Source organism: Pinus tabuliformis, chromosome 5_2 (assembly GCF_031772625.1).
Source record: "Pinus tabuliformis cultivar Carrire ecotype Pingquan chromosome 5_2, CPIR1, whole genome shotgun sequence".
NCBI lineage: Eukaryota > Viridiplantae > Streptophyta > Pinopsida > Pinales > Pinaceae > Pinus > Pinus tabuliformis.
The window spans coordinates 1,042,166,557-1,042,193,609 of NC_142306.1; the positions used below are offsets into that span (position 1 = coordinate 1,042,166,557).

The 27,053-nt window shown below is 39.9% G+C and overlaps 1 pseudogene; it reads left to right on the plus strand.

The window, feature by feature from the left end:
• Positions 1-3,824: 3,824 nt before the first annotated feature.
• LOC149162799 (vacuolar protein sorting-associated protein 45 homolog pseudogene) lies at positions 3,825-27,053 on the plus strand (annotated as a pseudogene).

A 27,053-nucleotide genomic window follows, 5' to 3' on the forward strand; every position in this document is an offset into this window, starting at 1 on the left:
AGGAAGATTCGGCTCATGTCCAGTCCGAAGCTGACATGGCTAACAAATTCATTGAGCGCATTCAACAAATATTCCAGTAGGTCCATGACATATTAGACAAATCAAATTCTAAGTACAAGAAGCGTCATGATCAACATCAAGTTCCACACAAATTCTAGGTGGGCGACAAAGTTTGGTTACATTTGCAGAAGGAGCACCTTGTTGGGCCCCACCGCAAGCTTTGCCCACTTTGATATGGGCCTTACACCATCACTAAGGCTATAGGGGAAAATGATTTCGAGCTCAACATTCCACCATTCCTTGGTTTGCACCCAATGTTCAATATGGACCGCTTTCGACCATACTTTCCACCATTACTAGACACATCAAACATTGCAGAACAACTCACACCAGCAAAGTTAAACCTAGATTGCATGGAACATGCCGCAACTCATCAGATCATGGACATATAGATCAAGAATACTCGCCAACAGAATATCCAACTATATCGGGTTGTTAAAGCTGTCCAACTCCTGCAACAAGGCAAGTGGCTCACTAGGGACCAAGTTCAACAAAAGTTTCCCCATCTCATGGAGGCACTCAACACAATGGGGACCATTGCTTCCTAAGGGGGGAGGACTGATCCAGGTGGATATTTGTGGCCACCTGCCTATTCCACTTGGACCCCCACCACTGTTTCTTTTCAGTTTCCTTAATTGTAGTAGAACTTACTATTTTTGGCAGTTTTTCAGGTCCTAAACTTCCAGAGCCATTTTGAGGGACTAAAAGACGTTTTTAGGAAAAATGGAGAGTCCAAAGAAGTCCCAAATTGGTAGAATTTTTTTTTTTGACCTCCTCTTCGATATATTTGAAATGAGGTATTATGATAGCTAAACGGAGATTGTATGCCAAAGTTACAACCCTGGGAAGTTGATGTACCAATTTACCCAAACAGGGCCCATAATTTTGGCGATTCATCTCCTAGGGTTAGGTTTTTGGATGTTTAGGGTTTTCCATTATTTCTTAATAATAAATAGGCCTTTGAGCCTCATTGTAACACAGTTCAGAGGCATGTAGCCACCACATCTCTTCTCAGAGATAAGCTATCATTGCCTGAGATAGTTTATTTTTATTTCTATGTGTAAGCATATTTCAGTTCTTTGATATTAATGAAATGAAGTTTTATTTCTACTGCATCTCTGTGTATATGGGTATTTCTATATTTTGTTGCGTTCATGCATAAGTTCGGATAAGGCATGTTGCAGTTGATTGTAGGAGTAGTCAAATCAAGGTTTATCAACAAAATATTCAGTAGAATATGCAACCAAAAAGGAATACCTCTCAAGAAAGCAATCAAGGAAGATATCTCCCCTCATGAAGACCATCTACCATTAGGTAAAAAAGTTCTTTTTATGGCTACTATTATTCATGAAATACTTTTGGCCATAAGGTTGTTGATTGCAAATCCCATGTAAAGAAGAGTAGGAAGGCATTGTATGTAAAGAAAAGTTCATATGTGGACAACAACATGAGAAGACATAAGCTTCTTACTCCCTTTCCAAGTCATATAAGATGTTATATATGTTACAATCCTAGCCACATGGCTAAATATTGCAAGTTTCGTAGTTCTTTAAAACAAACTAGACAAATGGAGGAGATCATTCAAAGCAAATTAAACAAGAATCCAGAAAGAGATGCATAGATAAAAAGGAAGCTCACCGAATTTTGGAAAAATAAGAAAGATAAGAAAACAACTTCAATGAAAAATTGAAATTAACATGGTATGATGGGGGAGATGCTCAAGGAAATGAAGGAAACCATGAGTAAATAAGAATCCATTCAGAGTTTTTATCAAAATAGAAAATACGTAGAGTGAAGAAACTTAGGGGGAGAGTAGTCACAATAGTGTTCCTTGAAGACATGGCACCATATAGTACTTGTCCATTGTGAAACTAAAAGTCTCCAAAGGTCATCCAAAGCTACAATGATTCATTGGATTGGATGTGGATCATGCAACACATGAGTAGGCACTGCCCAAATTATAGGTTGTCCTTCATGAAAGTGCACACCAGATAGCTTCAAATTTGAGACTTAATCTATTTTGCAACAACTTTAGAGATGGAGCTAATGGGATCATGATATCATGTCATCAATGAAAGTAATTAGTGTAGAAATAGGCTTTAGTGTACTGTATGATGGGCCTATTGACATGTGTATGAGTCCTACAAAAAGGACTCCTCCCTAGCTACATTTTAGAATAACCTGAACAATTATATCTTCTTTCAATCAGGAAGCTTGCTTGCTCAAACAAATTTTATCAAATATCCAATGTAGACTGTCTCAAGCATAATTAAAGAAGTGATTTGTCTTATATAAATGGTGATTCTAGTTTGTGGGACAGTATGGCAGAAGACTGACAAATCAAGGTACATGACAACAAAGCTTAAAATCAAAAGAGATATTAAACTTTTGGCATGAAGCAGAACTAGGACGCCTTCTACGTGATTATGGTGAAGAAAGTAGGTGGTAGTTATTCTAGGAAATATTGTATAAGCCCTTTTAGTTGTTATACATTCTACTTCAAAATTGGTGGAGTTTATGCAAAGAATTGTTTACAAAATTTAAAGGAGGCAAGGATGGGAAAACATCAATTTGTGTCTTTCAAGCTTTGAGAATCACAGTGAATGATGACTTGAAAATGTTGGAAAGTACCCTTTCAAATTCTTTCACAAGTTTTTCACTAAAAGGAAGGTTGTTGGTTATCTCCTTTCATAGCTTAGAGGACATAATACTATATTTTTTTTAACATTATTAACAAGGATCATTCCAACATTAGTACCATTGAAGTTGTTCAAAATTTTAGACATGTCCCTGGTGAGACTAGATATAATAAACACAGATGAAAGGAATTAGCTTTAGAGTCTTGTTCTTAAGGTTCCAGTGAAGAGTGGAGCCAACATGGAAAAGAAGGAAAGTATGCTAAGATTCCAAAAATAAAATAAAATTATAAGACCAAATATAGAAGAGGAGAGTGTAAATCAAAGATGTAGAAGTGTCTCCATGTAGGGGGATCAACAATAGTGAAATATTCGACTAAGAAATGATATCCTAAATGGACCTAAATTTCCTAGAACTCAAACATAACAATAGTTGATGGTAAAAGCGTATGAGAACCAGTAGAATGTGTAGATATGATGAATTACATAGTATGTGTTAGCATAGAGATATCCATTAGTAAAGGGCGTTATGATATTCTAGCCAAAATGTGGCATGTTATAGTGGAACATTACCTATATATGTTACATAGACTGGTCAGAGGATATATTACACAAATACCTGAACTAAGAGCGCAAAACTGTTACCGCTTAGAGTATGATATTTAGTACCCAACCATGAGGAATGGAATGTTACATAGTCTAGTAGCGACGAATGTTACTATGAGAAGATATTTGCCAAGTCATAAAAATGGATTCTAAGTCTGAAAATTGTTACAATGGTCAGGATTGTTATAAGGTAGTTTAATATGAGTTTGACGTGAAGCGAACCTGAGGAGGTATGGTGATATGCGTTAAAAGTTGGAACTTTACATAGTATGTGAATGTTAGAATTGATTTATAGACTGTTTACTCATAATAGCTATTTCCTAGTATGCATTATAGATGCCATGTAAGAGGTTGTTAGAGGAATCTAGAGGATGTCAATGAATACTAAATGATGCCAAACAATGCCAAAGGTATGTCAAGCTTATGTTCTTGGATTTATGGTTTGCGCTAGTCAGAAGGAAGTAGAATTGGATCACATTGATAAATAGTTTGAAGAATTTGATTGTCTAATACAAAGAAAATATGGTGGTCATCACTACAATGAGGAACTATGTCAACATAATGTTTTGCGACATTTCAGGCATGAAATTCCTCATTCTATACGCAAATACAATCAACATTATAAATGAGGTTTTCTCACAGCCAGAATTACTTGAAAAGGAAGTATTTCTTGTAGAAACAATGTATTATCTTTTAAAAGAAGTAATTACATGCCTACAAGAAGTTTTCTTTCTATACCCTATTACCGCTTAAACTAGCAGGGGTCCTAGGAGGGGATCCTATAGAGAAACTACTAGTTCAAGGGGTAACAGTGGAGCGATATCCCACCGTCACCTTAGCTAATTCTCCCTACTCTTTACATAATTTCACTGATGGGAGGAGACCCGGTCTAGTAAGGATCACTATAATGAATATATCAATGATAGGATGAAAGGTGATCCCAAAAGTATATTCACAAGAGAGGCTAAGATATGTGGCTTTCTTACTTGGGAAGCAAGGTGAAAGGATCTCTAGGAAGGGCTAGGAGGATTTTAAGGGCTAGGGTTTGAAGGTATGACTTGTAAAGGAGATTCATAGACCTTAAAATCCTTGTGGAAACTTGGTTTCTAAATGGCTTTTAAAGGATTAACTTTGATAAGAAGTGGGACCACATGAGACCAAGTGGACCCAAAATTAGGTCAAGGGTATGGAGTTGATCACCAAATGAGGGGATTGACCTAATTATGGAGGAGAACAAGATCAAAGGATAAATTTTCTTTGAGGTTTGAATTCAATGATCCTAATGATGACACTAGCCAAGGGAAAACTAGGGAAAAAAGTGGTCCTTGATCTAGGGCTTGCTATATCTCGAGATCTCATAGTCAAATTTGCTTCAAATTTGGAGGGCCTCTAGATAAAACCTCAACATAGTTGTGTACCAAAAATCAAAGTGACTGGATGGCTAGATTGTGAGATAATTGATGCCCTAGGTGACCTATGTAGGCTATGCCTAGAAAAGAGGGAGGTGAAAAGAATAAGCATTGAAAATGATTACCAATGGGGGATTAGTGCCTTGTACTTTGGGAGAGATGGAGTCAAGGAGAATATATGGTTTGGGAAGAATTCACCCAATCGAGGAGGCCTTCAACAACTTTTCATGGAATTTACAGCATGAGACCAACTGCCGCAAGGACTTTATACTTTGGTTTTCAATAAATGATGACTTATCAAGATGTATTTAATATAAAAGATCTCTAGGAACATTCACCCATTCATAGATGGCCCATGATATGATGCAACACTATAAAATATCAAATTTCCACAATTTCACATAAGAAGAGCATTAAATTTCAGCCTAATATAGCGAAAATCCCAACAAGAAGCACGTGACAAAAGTAAATAACAAGAATAACATTAAAAGCGCACTTAAATGTAAGAAAGAGTATATCCAATCATCAACATATTCCAATAGTGAATCTCCAAGACAAAATGAAAGAGATCCAAAATCAAAATTCATCCATTCATCCAAACTTGTCTTCCAAGAAGGATATCAAAAATCGCATAAGAGAAAATAACCCAATCCAAGTGATGATGATAAAAATGAATCATATCACTTCTATTTATACACTCCCAAATGAATTTGATTTAGCCAAATTAGCCTAATTGACCCTAAAATAAAATAATGTGCATAATAACAATACTTTTGGTGACAAGCCCACCAAATAGCTCAACAATACATGAATATGCCTCTCAAGTGGGCCAAATGATCAATAAAGTGAGTCGTTGGGCCTTTGAGGAGGCCTAATGAATTCCAAGGAGTTCCGTGACATAGAAATGTACTCCCAACATAGCGGACAAGGGGTTGACCCTTTGTATTCCAAGTAAGAACTTGTGGTGCTCCCAAGTGGGTGTGGGGGCACAAGGACATCCTCATGGGTCTCCAAGTGGATCAAAAATGCCTAGAGACCATATATAAGGGATAAGATGGTGATTTAAGCCCTCCCTCTGCAGTGGGATACATCCTCTAGACCCTGGAACATCTGCTAAGTGTATGGTTCAAGTGTGGAGTCAGTTGGGAATGGTGAACCAAGTGCATGATCCTCATCCAAAAAGTGGAACACAAACAATCAATGATCGATGCTTGGGATCCATGAAGTAATATTTGCTATGGTGGAGGCCCATGGCTCTTAATGCTCACCCTACAAGTGAAAATGTGGCCCTCTGGAGGGCTGGGACCCCATATAGGGAGACCACGCCCCAAATAAAAGCCCACCTGCAATCCTGCATAAGGTCCAATGCATCCCCTTGCCCTCCAATACAACAAATCATTAGAATACTCAAGTAATACAAGTTACAAGTCATGGGATCAATAGGACACTTCATGGTGGCATGCCCTTCCATAGTGGGATTTGGAATGTATAAGTGTCTCCAAGCTCAATAGAGGGTTAACCAAGGACCCTATTAGGTGGTTTCAACCTCTAAAGGGGGTGACATGTCCATGGTACATCCTTTAAGTGGTAGGTGGAAAATTATATAATAATGGAATGAATTGGGGATTAGGGGAATCATCTGGACCACATCTCAACGTCCATGGGTAGCTATAATAAGGGAATCCCACACTTGGGTATGTGAGTGTAGGAGGGAGAAAATCGTGGTACATGAGTTACCCTGACCTTTGTTTTTCTACCCTTCTTCATAGGCCTTTTTCATTTTATTGATTTTTATTCATAACTGCTCAAGGTTCCAGGGGATGAGAGCATGATGTGTAATATGTAGTAGTGGATACCCCCTTAAAGTGGGGTAGTTCATCGCCCACCAGGGGTTGGGATAATCATGGGTTCCTTAATGATAGAGGGGGCTCATCTAAGGCTGATAGGAACCAGGGTGATGGCCATGGATAAGGGCTAAATCTCATCTTTTTATTTTTCCCACACACGCTAAATTTGTATGTCCCAACGAGCTTTTGCATTTTTTTTTACATTTCCTATTGAGAGTGGCCAAATTATTATTTTTATTTCCTTTTTAGCTACATCAACTCTGGGGCATCATTCCAGGCCTGAACAAGGGTGTGGACAAGGGGAGGGGGAGGCTAACCCTATGTGGACCTGGATGGGAAAAGAGATGAATGGGGCTAAAATGAGTGGAAGGGGAGTAATGTAGGTGGTATCGGGAAGCGGGACCATGCAACCAAAATCTAGATTTCCCATGTAGTGCCACCCCTAAAGCTAATGGCCAGTAAGGGAGATCCACAAGACCTAGGATACAAGGGTAACCACAAAATTAGGCAATGGAGACAAGAATGCAGACCTAACCCACTCTTTCCGCCGAATCCTCCCACCAATCCATGCCCAAAAGTTCCCATGAAAAGTAAACAAAATTACTCAATCAAACTAATGAAAAGTCACACCTTTGGGGTCGAGAGGCCCAACTTCAAACATACATTCATAGCAGATGAGCGAGGGACCACATGGTTGGCTCAGGTGGCAGAGAAAATGGCACATTGAGCTATCTGAGGGCTGCATGGGGCTACTGGCTGTCGACTGAGGAGCATCTAAGAGAATTTTTTTCTCCTATATATACTACACACAGGTGGTGGGTAACATCTGGCTCCAACTGGGACATGATATCTCAGGAAGTGTGTGAAGCTGCTCGAACGAGAGGTCATGAGAACACCAACAATCTCTTGGTACGTGGACCTATTACAAGCACGTATCAAAGTCTAACCACATGGGGAAACATGTTTTTGTGGTGTCTTATGAACAACCATGCTTAGTATTAGGCCAAAAAAATCAACAATAGATTAAAACGTAATTTTAATCTAGATGCAACTAATGATAATATCATATGATGTTAGTTCTAATACGAAAATCAACATGCAATGCATCCTACCCTAACATGCACATAGTAAGGCTAAAACTAAGTGTAATCATAAATCCAATGCAAACCACATATCATCATAGCAATATACATATTCCTACCAGTATGATTACTCATGTAACAAATACCAAAACGAATACGGACAGAATCACATGGAGGACGAGGAGGGTGGGAGGTGGGAAAATATGATCTCCATTTGAGGTAAAAGAAAGCCCTAGGAGACGGAAAATAAGTTAATTTAGAAGTGGAAGGCTCTCCCTCTAAGTGCACAATAATGGAATGAATGATCACTCTCAAGAACTCCCTATCGTAATCATTGCTCATAATATTATGCTTTGTGGATGCCACAAGGTCATGATGGGAGGGGAACGAAGGGTGAGGGAAGGAAGGAGTGCAACAAATAGGTTGCTCAAGGTGATGCTCACATTAGAGAGGGGAGGTCATGGAGTGATCACAATCTCGAGGGTGTTTCCGAGGAGATAAAGTATATTCAATGAGGGGATTTTCCTGGACACTATACTCAAAGGGGGAAGGGATCATGGTCACTTGAGATCATATGACAAGGGATGAGGGAATCACTTATGGATGACTCAAAATGATGAACAAGAAGGAAAGGCGATGGGGAAGGTGAGGTATTGTATTCAATGGGGATCCTTTGAAAATCATATTCTAAAGGCTCAAGTGATTTGGATATACTTCTAGAATCACAAGGAAGGCAGGTAGGAGCAAGGGCCTCATCATTAGTACAAAAGATGGGGTTTTCCCAAAAAGGGGAGTCAATTATTTCCAACTACCCTCTTTCATGCAAGGGAAAATAATGATCCTCCTTCCCAAGGGTATTGATGGATATGTCATCATAAATAAAGGGAAGACCAATCCCAACCTCATCCTCCCTGTCAGTATCATAAATGGGAGCACAATCAAATTGAGGACCAAAAATTTCCCATTTCTCCTTTTCAATATGAAAGTAATCTCCAATATCAACTTCCAAGGGGCTAATGGGATTACCTTCCCCAAGGTTCTCAAAAGAAGAGTCATCAAGAATAATATCCTTGAGAAAGGTAAGGTTAGCCTCAACTTGACTTTCCATAGACTCATCCTCTCCAACACATGTGTTTTCAAAATCATCTTTTTCATTGTGTGGAAATAATGATGACTCATCTTCCTACTTATCACTTAGATCATCAAGGTTATCTCCCACCCCTTTAGAGAGACCTTCCTTTAGGGATTTATCATAGGTAATGAAAGGAGGGTTCTTTTCAGGAATTAAAGGGGGACTCGAGACCTCACATTTGAAGACATATTCTTCCTCAACATTTTCACCAAGATCCATTTCAATATTACTTGTCCCATTGCCTGGCTCATGCACAAAGGGGTCTCTTTGACTTGTTAGCTTGAGGGATTCCCACTCTTCATGAGGGATGCCACCCCATCTTTCTAAAAATATATCTTCAAAACTATCATACTCAGTGGAAATTTCATGAGGGAGGTTATCATACCAATCTTTAACTTGACCTTCAAGTGATAAAGCCAATAACCTCATAATCATGTCATCATTGTTAATCCTTACTGGGGCTAAGGCCCAAAAGAAGTTATCAATATGGACATTGGGATCTTGATCAGGACTTCCTTTGAACCTAGGCATCCAACTTCTCATCCATGCCTTGATTTCTGGATGCTCTAGAACTTCTTCAGGATCAAGGTTATTATAGGGAGAGGGAGGGAAACCATGTTACTCGAGATAGTCCATTTTTTCATGATTTTACACATTAGGATTAAAATAGAGACATCAAGGTGAATGCAAATGCCTTAATAGATGCTTACTTCACCCTACAAACATTAACTTTGAAGTTCAATGAAGAACTAGGGCTTAATTCTTCAATGATATGTCAATATGTCATATGGGGAACAATACACACATCTCGTTTCCCCAACAATGGTGCCAAAAATGTTACTGCTCATAGGATGGGATCCTATAGAGAAAATACTAGGTCAAGGGGCAACAATGGAGTGATAGCCCACTGTCACCTTAGCTAAGGCTCCCTGCTCTTTACGGACTTTGACCAATGGGAGGATACCCGATATAGTAAGGATCACTATAATGAATATATCAATGATAGGATGAAAGGTGATCCCAAAAGACTATTCACAAGAGAGGCTCACATATGTGGCTTGCTTGCTTGTGACGCAAGGTGAAAATCTCTCTAGGAAGGGTTAGGAGGATTTTAGGGGCTAGGGTTTGAATGTATGACTTGTAAAGGAGATTCCTAGACCTTAAAATCCTTGTGAAAACTTGGTTTCTAAATGGTCTTTGAAATATTAGCTTTGATAAGAAGTGGACCACATGAGACCAAGTAGACCCAAAATTAGGTCAAGGGTATGGAGTTGATGTTGAAATTTCTAAGTCTATCCATTAGAAATTTTATTTGTATTCTTCTGGTTTATTTGTCCTACTTGTTAATTACAAACAAGTTATTTAAACATATAAACATCGAAATAAACAAAATATAGTCTCAACCATCTATAGATTAACAACTAAAAGAAATAGAAAACACACAAGTGACACCATTATTTTTGGACAACTCATCCCCGGAAAAACCCAACTTGGGAGAATTGGTGCAACAATTATGATGGTTATTTATTATGTAGTATATCCTTGAGTACAACTCGGTGCCAAACTGGCTCACTCGACAGAGAAAAATAACCGGCAGTAATACCTCTCTATTTGGAAGTAGATATTCAAAAAAATTTCCCCACGAAACCCTCTCCATCACAACTGAAGCACTGCGTCAACCCTCCTGGCCTCTGTGCTAGCCTCAAAACCCTCTGCGGTAGCCCTCTGAGGCACTACGCAGCCTCTACGACACTCTTGCTGCCCTCTGCGTGGCCTGCTCTGGCTTCTGCATCTACCTCTCTGCCTCTGCACTAGTCTCTACACACTATCTCTGCCTCTCTGTCTAGTACTCACTGCCCCTCGCTACAAATTAATCACTGATTCAACTTTTCTTAGCAAAACCCACTCTAGAAAATTGAATGACTAATCACTCTGGTGTCTTCTCCAACTGACCCTCAAGCCTCCTCTTATACTTTTCCTGTTGGTCCTTCAACGACCGAGATTACATCGCTAATCAACGACTAAGATTATATTTGGCTTGATCCATGTCATTTAGAACCTTCTAACCTAGTTTTATATTAATACCCATTAATATTTTATTTTTCCTAAGTTTAGAATTAGGAGCTCCATTAAAAATATTAATTATTTTAATATCTTCTTAACTGTGTATAATCTTCCCAAACCATTTCTGGGTCTTGGAGATCTCATGTGCTTTATCCTCTCCACCAATTTTCATGGCTAGATCACATCCGATGCTACCCCAAATCAATACTCCCTCTTAGCAAGGATTGTGCTCTAGTTATACTTCAAACTGAACATCACTCTGATTATACGACACCGGTACTTGTGCTGATGCTAGGCCTCCCTGCCCAACATCCCATGCACTGCTTCATCCTGTACTGCTACCCATGGCCCTGCCACTGTCACTGCTGCATCCTTACGGAAACTCCCTCTGCATCCGTGCTGTTGTTGGTCCTTTCTCCCAACACTGCAACCCCCTCTCATCATGCTACATCATGCTACTGCTAATTGCTACTACACTACATTTCAATTACTGAGAAGTAAGTAACTAATCCACCCAACTACTGACATCCCTATTAGGGTAGAAACACTCCCGATGTTGAACCTCTCTCTGCCGCTAACAAGTGCTCCCTCTATTGCCTCTACACTGCTGCAAAAACTCCCTACCTCTCGCACCACTGCAAACCTCTATGTGCCATCCTGCACTATTGCAACATCCTTTGTGCCTCTCGCATTGTTGCAGCCTGCTAGCTCTGCATTTCCCGAGACTATTGCATTGTAGCACTCTCTGCAGCTTCATCTACATTTGTTTCTATAGACATCTGCTAGTCCTGCTACTTTTCACTTTCCTTTTCCATCTCCTTCTTGGTAATATGTTAGACCACATGATCCTTGACCCCATCAAGGATGATGCATTTCACCTTGGCCATTGCCTCCTCATACTTTTCATTGTTAGCTAGGTCAATTGGGATAGCCACATTTCTCAAGACGAAGGCCTTGATGCGATGTCTATCTAGAATGGACAAGATCCTAGCCTTCCAGACCATAAAGTTGGACACCCCATATAGCCTGTCCTGAACCCTTAGTCCATTCATGGCCATCTCTCTGCTCTTCCTTTCGACTCCTCCGAGTCTCTACTTCCCTCTAGAAGTTCTCTCTTCAACTCCCTCTGGGTCGCTGCTTCTCGTCTGGAAGTTCTCTACTAGACTCCCTCTGAGTCTTGATTTCCATTCTCGAAATCTACTTGCCAACCGTTAAGTCACACCTCTCTGATTTCCTATGCACTTGCAAGACTGAACCGGAGGCTCCCTCTAACTTGGTTTTACTTCATTAGGTACTATTTTGTCTCAGCAGCAACAACACCCCACCATCTTCACTCCTCGCAATCTGCCCACAGCTTCCTATGCCTCATCAACTGAAGGACTAAGCCTCTAGGCTCAGCGCAATCCCGACACTGGTCGAAATTTTCCCCTAGCCAACTGTGTCAACCCTCCTGGTCTCTGCATGTCTCTTTCTGAGCCCTTTTCTGCCCTCCTTAGCCTCTACACTAGCCTCTCTCTGGCCCTAACTGATGACGTAGTCCCTCTGCATCAACTATTCTTCTGTCACTTTCTACAAGGAACAACTTTTGTCACTCGGGACAACTGTTTCTGCTGCAAATTCTCTACTTCAGATGATGCCTTCAGCTCTTGTGTGATCTGCAACCACGCTCTGATACCATATTGAAATTTCTGTCTATCTATTAGAAATTTTATCTGTATTCTTTTGTTTTATTTATCCTACTTGTTAATTACAAACAAGTTATTTAAACATATAAACATCGAAATAAACACAATACAATCTCAAACATCTATAGATCAACAGTTGAAAGAAATAGAAAACACACAAGTGACAACATTATTTTTGGACAACTCGTCCTGAAAAACCCAACTTGGGAAAACCAGTGCAATGATTCTGAGGGTTATTTATTATGAAATATATCCTTGAGTACAACTAGGTGCCAAACTGGCTCACCGAATAGAGAAAACTAACCGGCACTAATACCTCCCTATTCGGAAGCAGATATTCAGAAAATCTACCCCACGAAACCCTTTCCAGCACAACTGAAGCATTGCATCAACCCTCCGTGCCTCTGCGTCAGCCTCAAAACCCTCCACGTCAACCCTCTGAGGCATTGCGCAGCCTCTATGACCCTCTACGTCACTCCTGCTACCCTCTGCGTGGATGACACAAGCCCTTCTGGTTGTTGTGCTATCTCAGCTAGCCTCTGCGTGGCCTGCTCTAGCTTCTATGTCTGCCTCTCTGCCTCTGCACTAGTCTCTCGACACTATCTCTACCTCTATGTCTAGTACTCACTAACGCTCACTGCAAACTGATCATTCATTCGACTTTTCTTAGCAAACCCCACTCTAGAAAATCGAATGACTGATCACTCTCGTGTCTTCTCCAACTGACCCTCAAGCCTCTTCTTATACTTTTCCTGTTGGTCCTTCGACGACTGAGATTACATCTCTAATCAATGGCTAAGATTAGATTTGGCTTGATCCATGTCATTTAGAACCTTCTAACCTAGTTTTATATTAATACCCATTAATATTTGATTTTTCCTAAGTTTAAACTTAGGAACTCCATTAAAAATATTAATTTTTTTAATATCTCCTTAACTCGGTAGAATATGCCTAAACCATTTCTGGGTCTTGGAGATCTCATGTTCTTTAGCCTCTCCACCAATTTTCATGGCTAGATCACATCCAATGATTCCCCAAATCAACACTCCCTCTTAGCAAGGACTATGCTCTAGTAATACTTCACATTGAGCATAACTTTGATTATATGGCACTGATACGTGTGCTGATGCTAGGCCTCCCTGCCCAACATCCTCTGCACTGCTGCATCATGTACTTCTGGCCATGGCCCTGTCACTGCCACTGCTGCATCCATACAGCATCTCCCTCTATACCCGTGCTACTGCTAACTGCTACTGCACTGCAACTTAGTTACTGAGAAGTAAGTAATTGATCCAGCCAACTACTAGTATCCCTGTTAGGCTAGAGAAACTCCCGATGTTGAACATCTCTCTGCTGCTAACAAGTGCTCCCTCCACTGCCTCTGCAATGCTGCAACAACTCCCTGCCTCTTGCACCATTGCAAACCTTTTTGTGCCATCCTGCACTATTGCAACCTCCTTTGTGCCTCTCGCATTGTTGTAGCCTGCTAGATCTTGCGTATCCGAGACTACTATACTGTAGCACTCTCTGTTGCTTCATCCGCATTCGTTTCTACCAACATCTGCCAGTCCTACTACTTCTCACTTCGAGGCTCCCGTAGTAAGGATATGATCCAACAGTTTGGGTGCCTCAAGGATCTTGCCGCTCATCGCCTGTACTCTTCCTGACTACAACTTGATGTCTCCCCACCTTTTCTCTAGAGGTACATGACCACTCATGGCACAATCATCATCCTCCTCTACCTACTTTTCCACCTACCCTGGCACTGCCTTGGAGTCAGACGCCTCTCCCTTGTTCTTCTTCCTCGGACACTGGTTCACATAATGACCTTGTTCGCCATAGTTGAAGCACTTGACCTTGGAGAGGTCCTTTTTCTTCCTCTTCTCTTGCTTCCCCATAGATTCCAAGGCTGCATCCTCTTCCTCTTCCTTCTTGATCCAGACTCATTTGTAGCTACTTCCTGTCTTGGTTAGCCATCCAATCTCTTCTTGGGGAAGATTTGCCCACAATTCTTCCCAATCTGGAAGATTCGACCTACCTATAATGCTCTGGACAGATGTATCCCACTCCTTAGAGACTACATTTAGGGCGGTCCTCACCATCAACTCCTAATCCAGCGTGGCCCCTATGGAAGTCAGTTTGTCCGAGATCTCCTTCAATCTCCCAAGGAAGTGATCTATATGCTCCCCCTTTTGCATCTAATATGACCACAATTGATTCTCAAGTAACATCTTCCTCTGCACGGAAGTATGCTGGTACAACGTCTTCAAGGTGTTCCACATTTCCTTTTCCGTCTCCTTATTGATAATATGTTGGACCACATGATCCTTGACCCCATTTGTTGGGTCCCCATAATACTAGTGATTACCCCATTACTATTGTAGTTATACCCCTTATTAATATTGTTGTGCCCCTACTGCCCCCATATTGTTATTACTGTGCCCCATAGAATCCCTCTATTGTTATTTTTGTGGCTTTATATTATTATTGTTAGGTCGGCTGGATTATATTGTGACTCCTTAGACTCCTATATATAGAAAGGAGGTTTTGTCCTTTGAAGCATCCAAGAATTGTTCATTTATGTAATGTAAAGGAGGTTTCCCCCTCGAAGAGGCTGAATTCTAAGGCGTTGATCTATCTTTTCTATCTTTTCTTGAGCTAGTTTCATAACATTTGGTATCAGAGCTTTGGATTCTAGGGTTTCGCTGCTCCAAACAGGTCATCGTGGAATTTTCGCTATAACTTTTTTTCTGTGACGTTTCAAAAGTTGCAAAAAAAACCCATTTGAGAAGAAATCGCGCTAAACCTCGGATCCAAATTTCAGAGTTTTTCGCGCTATATTTGCGGAGATATGATCTGAGGAAGTTGGTCTTTTTGTAGACTCCTGAATTACATTCCGAACAGGTGACCTGGGGAAAGTCTTCATAACTTTCTTTCTGAGCATCGGATTGAAATTTCGCAAGAAGGTACAGAAAGAGGACAGACTGCAGTTTTCTTGTATATATTTTTCAGAGTCAAAGGTCGAAACAGTGACACTTGGCACTTCATACAAGTTCGCTCTACTGAACTAGTCTACAATCAGGTCACTGCGGGAGATTGTGCATAAATCTTTCTTGGAGAATCAAATTTGGATCAGACTAGTGGCATTGGAAAGAGGACACAGAAGGCTACTACAGATCACAATTTTAGAACTGGATGATTCGAAATTACAGAGATACATCAGATTCAATATCAGGCTTCTACAAAGTGAAAAAAGGTGTGTAGTTTTTTTTTAAATTTTTGCGTAAGCTTGGTTTGAAGGAATTAAAAGGGCATAGTAAAGCATTATTATCGGTAATTGATGCCCCGAGGAAAGAAAATGCAAACACCTAGTAAGCAACCTGAAAGCTCTAACATGACTTATGAACAAGAGGAAGAAATGCAACATGATATAGCAAAATTACGAGACCAAGTGCAACAAGTGTCACTTGCACAAAAAGGAACAGAATCTAAGATGGATGGTTTAAAGAAAGATGTAGAAGCTAAGATGGATGGTTTGAAGAAAGGCGTAGAAGCTAAGATGGACAATTTGAAGATAGATTTGAAGACAGATATGGAAGAATTGAAGAAGTTGCTACAAGAAAGGGTCACTAATGGTGAAAGGGTAGTAAAGGAAACTCATGATGAGAACAAAAGAAATGTTAATCATGATTCCATAAACTCTAATGTTGGATCGAAGACCCACCATATTCCAAAAATCGATATGAGGAAGTTTGATGGCAAGGATCCCGCAACATGGATATTACAGATGGAGCAATTCTTCGATCTCAATAATGTGCAAAACACACAAAAGGTGCGTATGGAAACTTTATATTTGGAACCAAATCAGTTTGTATGGTATCAATGGCTTTGCTCTCATAAACAATTTATCACTTGGGCAATTTTTACGGAAGAATTGATAGCACATTATGAGGATACAAAAAGCAACACTTTTTTTAGCCAATTGATAAGTCTCAAACAAAAGGGTTCAATAATGGAGCACATTGAGGAGTTCCAAAAATTGAACATAAGGGTAAAAGATATTCTAGAGGAGCATAGGATTGATGTGTTCATAGGGTCTTTAAAGGATAATATCCAACATGATGTTCGCCTTTGGGAACCTGATTCATTAGAGAAGGCATTCAGGTTAGCAAGAAAAATGGAGAGCAAATATGGCAACCAGGAAGCATACCACTCACAACTATAAAGATGGAAGTGTTGTTTCCCCTAGTCTTCCACAACCTATAAGGTTGACACCACAACAATTGGAAGAAAAAAGAGCAAAAGGGCTTTGTTACAGTTGTGATAGCAAATACACTAAAGGTCATAAGTGTGCTGAGAAGAAATTATTCTACATAGATTGTGAAGAGGAAGAAGAAAAGGAGCAAGAAAGGTCAAAAGAAGAGGATATACTCCAGGAACAAAGCCTAGATGAAGAACAAATAAATCCGACCATATCTTGTAATGCATTGGCGGGAATTACCACTCCTCAAACCATCAAGATAGAAGGACAAATCAAGAAGAAAAAGGTAATAGTGTTGATTGATTCAGGAAGCACCCACAATTTTATTCATTGTAAGGTAGCAAAAGAATTGAATTGCTTCCTATATCCAGCACCAGAGTGTCAAGTGATGATTGCAAATGGAGGAACAATAAATTTCTCTGGAAAGTGCCATAATATCAAGCTATCCATGGGAGAATATGTATTGACTAGCCCAATGCTTTCCATTCCAATGGGAGGTGTTGATGTTGTACTAGGAGTCCAATGGCTACAATCCTTGGGTACAATAGCTTTTAATTTTCAAGAACTTTTCATCAAATTTTCTACAGAAGGAAAGGAAGTTGAATTAAGGGGTATTGCAGGGAAACCAGGAAAGATAATCAGCTCTAATGGTATGACAAAGCTTCTAAAAAAGGAGCAAAGAGGTGTAATTGCACAATTATGTTCGCTAGATGTTTCCACATAGGAATCATCTATTTCTCCAGATCTCCAAAAAGTCCTGGACAATCATTCCAAGGTATTTGAGACTCCCAAAGGTCTCCCACCTATGCGTGATCATGATCATGCTATTCATCTGATTCCAGGAAGTGTTCCTCCAAACATCAGGCCGTACAGATATCCCTATGTCCAAAAGAGTGAAATTGAACGTATGGTTGCAGAAATGCTAGAGGCTGGTATAATTCAATCGAGTCAAAGTTCTTTCTCTGCTCCAGTAGTATTGGTGCACAAGAAGGATGGATCATGGCACATGTGTCCGGATTATAGGGAGCTCAACAAGCTCACTATTAAAGATAAGTTCCCCATTCCTGTCATTGATGAATTACTGGATGAATTGCATGGATCAATTTACTTCACCAAGTTGGATCTTCGTTCAGAATATCATCAAATCAGAATGAAGATTGAAGACATTCCAAAAACAACATTTAGAACTCATGAGGGTCATTATGAATTTTTGGTCATGCCTTTTGGCCTTACCAATGCACCTTCAACATTTCAAGGTTTGATGAATTCAATTTTCAAACCATTCCTTAGAAAATTTGTGTTAGTATTTTTTGATGATATACTAATCTACAACAAGTCTTGGAAGGATCATGTTGAACATGTTGACAGGGTGCTACAACTATTGGAGGAGAAACAATTATATGCAAAAAGATCCAAATGTTTCTTTGGAGTCCAGGAGGTGGAATATCTGGGTCATATTGTATCTCATGAAGGAGTTAAGGTAGACCCTAGCAAAATTAAAGCCATTAAGGAATGGAAAATCCCCACATCCATAAAGCATCTGCGAGGATTTCTCGGGTTGACAGGGTATTATCGCAAGTTTGTTAAGAATTATGGGAGAATAGCAGCACCTCTAACAACATTATTGAAGAAAGATGCATTTTCATGGACTCCGGAAGCAACAAAGGCCTTTGAACATCTTAAAGAGGCAATGTGCCAAGCACCGGTCTTAGCTACACCGGACTTCACAAAAACCTTTATTGTGGAATGTGATGCTTCAGGAAATGGAATTGGTGCTGTTCTAATGCAAGATGAAAGACCCATTGCTTTTGAAAGTCATCCAATCAAGGGAAAGTTTTTAAGCAAAGCTATTTATGAGAAGGAAATGTTGGCAATACTCCATGCACTTAAGAAATGGCGACCCTACCTAATGGGAAGACACTTCAAGGTAAAAACAGATCATGATAGCCTTAAATACTTTTTAGAACAAAGATTATCCTTTGAAGAGCAACAAAAGTGGGTCACAAAGATGTTGGGTTATGACTTTGAAATCATCTACAAAAAAGGGAAGCAAAATGTGGTGGCAGATGCACTCTCAAGAAAGGATGAGGATGTGGAAGCATTGTTGTGCGCCATTTCTATTATCCAACCAGATTGGATAAATGAAGCAAGGGAGGAATGGAAGAATGACGAAGAAGTGTGGGCACTTATTTGAAAGTTACAACAAGATTTCAGTACATCTGATACAATTAGCTAGCAAAATGATTCGTTATGGTACAAAGATTGCTTATACCTCTGTAAGAATTCCCAGCTAAAACAAAAGATTCTTATGGAATTGCACACTTCTCCCTTAGGAGGGCACTCAGGATTTTTAAAAACTTACCACAGGATTAAGAAGGAATTTTTTTGGGATGGCCTTAAATCAGATATTCAAAAGTTTGTGGCGGAATGTTTGGTTTGCCAACAAAATAAAGTTGAAACAATTAAGACACCGGGTCTATTACAACCTTTATCCATTCCAAGCCAACGTTGGGAGGAGGTTTCAATGGATTTTATCACAGGTTTACCCAAGTCTGAGGGAAAGAGTGTCATCATGGTGGTAGTTGGCAGACTTACCAAGTATGCACACTTTTGTGCATTATCACATCCATTTAAAGCCAGTACAGTTTCTACTGCATTTATGGAAACAATTCAAAAGCTACATGGAAACTCAAAGATTATTGTAAGTGACAGAGATCCCATTTTCACTGGAAATTTTTGGACATAATTATTTTCTTGTCTTGGTACTCAGTTAGCTCATAGCTCATCTTATCATCCTCAATCTGATGGGAAAACTGAGATAGTAAACAAATGTTTGGAAGGATATCTTCGTTGCTTTGTATTTGATAAACAGACACAATGGGTCAAATGGTTGCCTCTGGCTGAATGGTGGTATAAAACTTCCTTCCATACAGCAACAAAAATGACCCCATTTATGGCACTTTATGGGTATCAACCACCATCCATCACATCATATTTAAGAGAAAATTCTAAGGTTCAGGCAGTGGAACATCACATTGAACATCAACAACAAGTCCTCCAACTCTTAAAGGATAACCTCATGTTGGCACAGAATAGAATGAAACAACAGGTAGATCAACATCGCAGTGAAAGAAGTTTTGATGTAGGTGATTGGGTATTCCTACGGCTACAACCATATAAGCAAATGTCCCTCAAGCAAGCTAAGAAGGATAATAAATTATCACCAAAGTATTATGGTCCGTACAAGGTGTTGCAAAAGATTGGTACTATGGCATACAAATTGGAGCTTCCTGCAGCTTCTCGATTGCACCCAGTTTTCCATGTTTCATGTTTAAAGAAGGTTATAGGTGACAAGCTCCCAGTTCAAACAATATTGCCAGAACTTGACGAGGAAGGAAAAATTATATTGGAACCGGAAGCAGTCACAAAAATAAGAACTCGACAGCTACGAAATCGATCAATTTCAGAGTATCTTATCAAGTGGAAGAACTTATCCGCTGGAGATTCCACATGGGAGGATGAGAATTTTATGCAGAAGTATCCAGAACTACTCAAGCGTTGAGGACAACACTTTTTTGAAGGAGTGGAGCATGTTGGGTCCCCATAATACTAGTGATTACCCCATTACTATTGTAGTTATACCCCTTATTAATATTGTTGTGCCCCTACTGCCCCCATATTGTTATTACTGTGCCCCATAGAATCCCTCTATTGTTATTTTTGTGGCTTAATATTATTATTGTTAGGTTGGATGGATTATATTGTGACTATCTAAGGCTGAATTCTAAGGCGTTGATCTATCTTTTCTATCTTTTCTTGAGCTGGTTTCGTAACACCATCAAGGATGATGCATTTCGCCTTGGCCATTGCCTCCTCGTACTTTCCATTGTAAGTCGGGTCAAATGGGATAGCCACATTTCTCAAGGCGAAGGCCTTGATGTGATGTCTATGTAGAATGGACAATATCTTAGCCTTCCAGACCACAAAGTTGGATGTCCCGTCCAGCCTATCCTGATCCCTCTGTCCATTCATGGCCATCTCTCTGCTCTTCCTTTCAACTCCTCCAAGTCTCTTCTTCCCTCTGGAAGTTCTCTCTTTGACTCCCTCTGGGTCGCTACTTCCTGTTTGGAAGTTCTCTACTAGACAACCTCCAAGTCTCAATTTCCCTCTTGGAAATCTGCTTTCCAATCGTCGAGTTGCACCTCTCCTATCTCCTATGCACCTGCAGGAGTGATCCATATTCCTTGGCTAGAAATACGCCTCGGTAGCGACTCCCTCTACCTTGGTTTTACCCCGTTAGGTACTATTCTGTCTCGGCAACAACAACACTCCATAAGCTTCACTCCTCGCAATCTGCCCACAGCTTCCAATGCCCAAGCAACTGAAGGACTGAGCCTCTAGGCCCTGCGCAACCCTGACAGTGGTAGAAATGCTCCCCTAGCTAGCTGCGTCAACCCTCCTGGTCTTTGCATGGCTCTTTGTGAGCCCTTTTCTACACTCCTCAGCCTCTGCGCTAGCCTCTCTCTGGCCCTAACTGATGAAGCTGTCCCTCTATGTCAATCCTTCTTCTGTCACTTTCTGCAAGGAACAACATTTGTCACTCAGGATAACTGTTTCTACTACAAATGCTCTGCTTCAGCTCTCCTATGATCTGCAACCACGCTCTGATACCATGTTGAAATTTCTAAGTCTATCCATTAGAAATTTTATCTGTATTCTTCTGGTTTATTTCTCCTACTTGTTAATTACAAACAAGTTATTTAAACATATAAACATCGAAATAAACATAGTACAGTCTCAACCATCTACAGATCAACAACTGAAAGAAATAGAAAACACACAAGTGACACCGTTATTTTTGGACAAATCGTCCCCAGAAAAACCCAACTTGGGAAAACCAATGCAACAATTTTGAGGGTTATTTATTATGAAATATATCCTTGAGTACAACTAGGTGCCAAACTGGCTCACCCGACAGAGTAAAATAACCGTCATTAATACCTCTCTATTCGGAAGTAGATATTCAGAAAATCTGCCCCACGAAACCCTCTCCAGCACAACAGAAGTACTGCATCAGCCCTCCTTGCCTCTACATCAACCTCAAAACACTCTGTGTCTACCCTCTGAGGCACTGCAAAGCCTCTACGACCCTCTGTGTCACTCCTTCTTCCCTCTGCGTGGATGATGCAGGCCCTTCTGGCCTCTGCCCTATCTCAGCTAGCCTCTGCGTGGCCTGCTCTGGCTTCTACGTCTACCTCTCTGCCTCTACACTAGTCTCTCGACACTTTCTCTACTTCTATGTCTAATAATCACTACCCCTCGTTTCAAATTGATCATTGATTAGACTTTTCTTAGCAAACCCCGCTCTAGAAAATCGAATGATTGATCACTCTATTGTCTTCTCCAATTGACCCTCAAGCCTCTTCTTATACTTTTCCCATTGGTCCTTCAACGACTGAGATTACATCTCTAATCAACGACTAAGATTAGATTTTTCTTGATCCATGTCATTTAGAACCTTCTAACCCAGTTTTATATTAATATCCATTAATATTTGATTTTTCCTAAGTTTAGACTTAGGAGCTCCATTAAAAATATTAATTATTATAATATCTCCTTAACTGGGTAGAATGTGCCCAAACCATTTATGGGTCTTGGAGATCTCATGTGCTTTAGCCTCTCCACCAATTTTCATGGCTAGAGAACATTCGATGCTACCCAAAATCAACAATTGAAAATCCAATGAGGGGCTTGAACTAACTAGGGAGGAGAGGAGGATCAAAAGACAAATTTCCTTTGAGGTTTGAATTCAATGATCCTAATGAGGACTCTAGCCAAGGGAAAACTAAGGAAAAAAGTGGTCCTTGATCTAGGGCTTGCTATATCTCAAGATCCCACCATCATATTTGTTTCAAATTTGGAGGGCCTCTAGAGAAAACCTCAACCCAGTTGTGGACCAAAAATAGAAGCAACTGGATGGCTATATTGTGAGATAATTGATGCCCTAGGTGACCTATGTAGGTTAGGCCTAGAAAAGAGGCTTAGACCTAGAATAAGCATTGAAAATGATCACCAATGGAGGATTAGTGCCTTTTCCTTTGGAAGAGATGGAGTCAAGGATAATTTATGGTTTGAGAAGAATTCACCCAATCGAGGAGGCCTTCAACAACTTCACATGGAATATAGAGCATGAGAACAACTGCTGCAAGGACTTTATACTTCAGTTTACAATAATGATGACTTATCGAGATATATTTAAGACAAATTATCTTTAGGAACATTCACCCATTCATACATGGCTAACGATATGATGCAACACTATAAAAGATGAAATTTCCACAATTTTGCATAAGAAGAGCAATAAATTTCAACCTAGTATAACAAAAATCCAAGAAACATGCATGTGACTAAAGTAAATAACAAGAATAGCATTAAAATAGAACTTACATGTAAGAAAGAGTATATCCAATCATCAACATATGCCAGTAGTGAAGCTCCAAGACAAAATTAAAGAGATCCACACATCAAAATTCATCCATTCATCCAAACACGTCCTCCAAGAAGGATAGCGAAAATCTCATAAGAGAAAATAACCCTATCCAAGTGACGATGATCAAAATGAATAATATCACTTCTATATATACACTCTCTAATGAATTCAATCTAGCTAAATTTTCCTAACTGAGCCCCTAAAATCAAATAATGTGCATAATAACAATACTTTTGGTGACAAGTCCACCAAATAGCTCAATAATACATGAATAAGCCTCTCAAGAGGGCTAACTGATAAAAGAAGTGAGTTGTTGAGCCTTTGGGGATGCCTAATGAAGTCCAAGGGATGCCATGATGTAAAAATGGACTCCCAACATAACGGATAAGGGGTTGGCCCCTTGTTTTCCAAGTAAGATCCTATGGTGCTCTCAAGTGGGTGTTGGGGCACAAGGACATCCTTATGGGTCTCCAAGTGGATCGAAAATGCTTGTAGACCATCTGTAAGGGTTAGGATGGTGATGCAATTCCTCTCTCTATAGTGGGAGACATCCTCTAGACCCTGGAAAATTTTCCAAGTGTATGGCGCAAGCGTGGAGCTGATTGGGCATGGTGAACCAGGTGCATCATCCTCATCCAAAAAGTGGAACATGAGTAATCAATGATCAATGTTGGGGATCCATGAAGTCATATCTGCTATGGTGGAGGTCCATGACTCTCAATGCTCACCCTTCAAGTGCCAATGTGTCCCTCGAGAGGGCTGGGACCCCATATAGGGAGACCAAGCCCCAAATGAAGACCCATCTGCAATCATGCATAAGGTCCAATACATCCACTTTCCCTCCAATACAACAAGTCATTATAGTACTCAAGTAATAAAGCTTACAATTCACGGGATCAATGGGGTACTTCATGGTGGCATGACCTTCCATAGTGGGCTTTGGAATGTACAAGTGTCTCCAAGCTCAATAGAGGGTTAACTAAGGACCCTATTAGGTGGTTTCAACCTCTAAAGGGGGTGACATGTCCATGGTACATCCTTTAAGTGGTAGGTGGAAAATGATATAATAATGGAATGATGTGGGGAACAGGGGAATCATCTAGAACACATGTCAAGGTCCATGGGTAGCTATAATAATGGAAGCCCACACCTGGGTATGTGAGTGTAGGAGGGAGCAAATCGTGGTACATGAGTTATCCCAATCTTTGTTTTTCCACCCTTCTTACTATGCCTTTTTCCTTTTATTGTTTTTTCCTCATACCTGCTCGGGGCTCTAGGGGACGAGAGCATGATGTGTAACATGTAGCAATGGATACCCCCTTAAGGTGGGGAAGTTCATCACCCACCAGGGGTTGAGACAATCATGGGTTCCTTAATCATAGAGGGGGATCATCTAGGGCCCATAGAAACTAGGGTAATGACCATGGATAAGGGGTAGATCTCATGTTTGGCTTTTGCCCATGCACTAAATTTGTATGTCCTGAACATATTTTGCATCTTGTGGTACCTTTCCTGTCGAGAGTGGCCAAATTATGTTTTTTATTTTCTTTTTATCTGCATCAACCTTCGGGGTATTCTTCCAGTCCCAACCCAAGGTGTGGACAAGGGGAGGGGGAGGCTAACCCTATATGGACCCAACAAACACATGTGGACATGAATGGGAAAAGTGATGAATGGGGCTAAAATTAGTGGAAGGGGAGTATGTAGGTGGTATCAGGAAGCGGGACCAGGCAACCAAAATTTGGATTTCCCATGTAGTGTCATCCATAAAACTAAGGCCAATACAAGAGATCCCATGAGACTTAGGATACAAGGGTAACTGATCCAGGTGGATTTTGGTGGCGACCTGCCTATTCCACTTGGACCCCCACCACTGTCTCTTTCATTTTTTCAGTTTCCTTAATTGTACCACACTTTACTATTTTTAGCAGTTTTCGGGTCTTGAACTTCTGGAGCCATTTTGAGGCCCTAAATGATGTTTTTTGGAAAGAGCAAGGAAAATATGGGTTGTAAGCCATGTTTGTCACTCAAATTTGTAGTCCTCAGATAGATATTTCTAACTAGGTATTGTGCATGTCAAACAAAGATTGTATGCCAAAGTTACGACCCTGGGAAGTTGATGTACCAATTTACCCAAACGGGGCCCATAGTTTTGGCGCTTCATCTCGTAGGGTTAGGTTTTTGGATGTTTAGCATTTTTTATTATTTCTCAATAATAAATAGGCCTTTGAGCCTCATTGTAACACAATTCAGAGGCATGTAGCTGCCACATCCCTTCTCAGAGATAAGCTACCATCGCCCGAGCTAGTTTATTTCCTTTCTGTTTGTAAGCATATTTCAATATTTGATATTAATGAAATGAAGTGTTATTTATGCTTCATCTCTGTATTTATGGTTATATCTATGATTTGTTGTGTTCCTATTTAAGTTTGGTTCAGTAACCATAAAATTAAGCAGTGGAGACAAGAATATAGACTTGACTAACTCTTTCTGCCAAATCCCCCCACCAATTTATGCACAAAATTTCCGATGAAAAGTAAACAAAATTACTCAACAAAACCGATGAGAAGTCATACCTTTGGGTCGGGAGACCCACCTTCAAACATACATTTATAACATATGGGCGAGGGAGCACATGGTTAGCTCAGGTGGTGGAGAAAATGGCACATCGAGCTATCTGGGGGCTGCTAGCTACCGGTTGATGAGCATCTAGGAATTTTTTTTTCTCCTATATACACTACCCACAGGTGGTGGTTAACACACCCTACAACAAAGAACATTCAACACTTAAGACAAAACTCAAGTAATCCATGGTTTGGAGAATATCACTTGTCTTTTTCTAATATTTTGAAGACTCACTACCTTTAGATTCTTGGAGATTTTGATGAAATTGAAGTTGTGCAACAAATTTAGGAATTCTACGCTGATTTTGTTTCCGTTTATCCTTATAATTTCATGCTAAATATGCCTTGAAATTATATTTATATGCTTCCTCCAATTTCAGGTCCCCAAAGCACCTAATTCTTTGTGATAGAGAGTGTGATGGCATATCTGTAGTGTTTTTGGCACTCAAACATCGTCCCATCATTCGATATCAGTGGAACTCTGATATCACAAGAGGGATTGCACAAGAAACTTCTAAACTCATGTATGAAGAGGGGAGTCCATTTTTTGGCTTCCGAATATAAAAAAATTCTCCACTGCTTTTCATACTTGATAAATGGGATGATTCAATTACCCCCTTACAAAATCAATGGATATATTAGGAAATGGTGATTGATTTTTTGGATATAAAAGATAATAAAGTGATTTAATAAATTTCATTAAAGTTCCCAAAGATCAACAAGAGGTAGTTCTTTCATCGGAATACGATACGTTCTTTAAGGCGAACATGTTTAACAATTTTGTGATCTTGGAATGAATAGAAAATATATGGTGGACGAATTCCAATAGAAGGCAAAGAGCAACTAGAACATCTAGATACTAGAGGACATGGCCAAATTTGTCGAAAATTATCCCGAGTACAAGAAGATGCATGGAAATATTTCAAAGCATGTGATACTAGCTACTGAACTCAGCGAGATTGTTTATGAATGAAAGTTAATGTATTTGTATTACCAAGTTAGGGAACAAACCTTTTCAATCATATATAAAAGGATATGATCTTGTAGAGTTGATGATATTATTTGACATTGATGTGGTCTGTTGTAGGTTTGATAATGTTGTAGAGCTGATGATGTTATTCGATAGTAATGTGGATTGTTGTCATGAATGTCTATAG